Raw genomic sequence first — 1,457 nt, forward strand, 5'->3', positions numbered from 1 at the left:
ATTATTATTATTATTATTATTATTATTATTATTATTATTATTATACTTTATTTATATAGGGCTGTGTTTTAATATGAGCACATCTTATTTGTGCTTGGAGAGTGGTGGAGTCTCCCTCCTTGGAGGTCTTGAAACAGAAGCTGGATGGCCATCTGTCACTGGGGATGCTTTGAGTGAGGAGTTCCTGCATGGCAGAATGGGGTTGGACTGGATGGCCCTTGGGGATCTCTTCCGACTCTAGGATCCTATGATTTTCTATGATTGTCCTTTTAAACTGCTATGTGTTCTAACTGATGTGTCTTTAACCAGTGGTGGCTGGTTGTGAATTGCTGTTGTCCGCCATGTCCATGATCAACAGGGAAAGGTGGGTAAGAAACAAAGTATTATTGTTATTATTTATTTATTTATTTTGAGGATTTACATCCTGCCTTTCTACCCCAATGGGATTCAGGGGGTGGTTGTTCTTATTTCTAATGGATTGGTGAAGCCATAGAAACAAGGAGCCCACCTCTTCCTCCGGAGTCTCCACGTGCCACACCTGGACACGCGTGTCACCCTCCCCAGGCTTTGCTAGGTAGACACACAGCATTGGATCCCCCATCTCCCCATTCCCACAACACAAATACACGCAGCACAGCAGGGAAGGAGGGAGGGAGGGTACCAGGGATGTAGGATCTTGCTGGCAGACGCGGACACGTGGGATAGGGGCCGTTTCGTGGGAATGGGGTGGGAGGGGGGAAAGGGTAGGCTCGGCTGCAGAAAAGACCAGCAACACAACAACAACAACAACAACAACAACAACAAACCAGGTCCACGGAGGAGGAGGAGGAAGAGGCCAAAACCAAAATCCCTGCAGAGGCTGCAAGGAGATCTTGCAGAAAAGGAAGCAGGTTACCCTGTTTCCACACTGCAGAGATAACTCGGTTTGAGAGCGCTTTGAACCGGGATATCCCTGCAGTGTGGACGCAGCCTGAGGCAATGGATGCCCCCCCCCCAACCTTTGGATGCTGTGAGGCTGCAGCGGAGGGAGAAGGGAGCTTGAGGGAAGCATCCCAAAGCCAAGCAGGCTGCTGGCAAGGGCTGCTCTGCACCAAGCCCTGCTCCCGGCCAGAAAGCGAGAGAGGAAGGAGAAAGAGCCGCCTTGCGGAGCCTTACCTGGCGGGACACGGCGGGCTGCAGGAGAGGGGGCTTCCTGACCAGGCGCCCTCCGCAGACACCACCACCACCAGCAGCAGCAGCAGCAGCAGGAGGAGGACCAGGAGGAGGAGGAGGAGGCGGGGGTTTTCCTGCTGCTGCCCGGGGGACGCCCGGCTCGGGAGCAGGGATGGAGGGAGGGGGAAGAAGAGGAGGAGGAAGGAGGGGAGGAAGAAGAGGAAAGGGAGAGGAGGAGGATGAGGAGGAGAGGGAGGTACAGGGAAAGGAGGGGAGGAAGAAGAAGAGAAGGAAGGAACAGGAAG

The 1,457-nt window shown here is 53.1% G+C and overlaps 1 protein-coding gene across 1 annotated transcript in view; it reads right to left on the reverse strand.

Annotated features, from left to right (window-relative positions):
• The window catches only part of LOC121920924 (cAMP-specific 3',5'-cyclic phosphodiesterase 4B-like), a 130,845-nt gene extending 129,631 nt beyond the window's left edge, over positions 1 to 1,214 (reverse strand). The window contains exon 1 of the mRNA XM_042448221.1: positions 1,156 to 1,214. The gene's annotated coding sequence lies outside the window, so the exon portion shown is untranslated. The remainder of the gene's footprint in view (positions 1 to 1,155) is intronic.
• Between the last annotated feature and the right edge of the window lie 243 nt (positions 1,215 to 1,457).

The sequence above is a fragment of the Sceloporus undulatus genome, chromosome 2 (assembly GCF_019175285.1).
Source record: "Sceloporus undulatus isolate JIND9_A2432 ecotype Alabama chromosome 2, SceUnd_v1.1, whole genome shotgun sequence".
Classification (NCBI taxonomy): Eukaryota; Metazoa; Chordata; class Lepidosauria; order Squamata; family Phrynosomatidae; genus Sceloporus; species Sceloporus undulatus.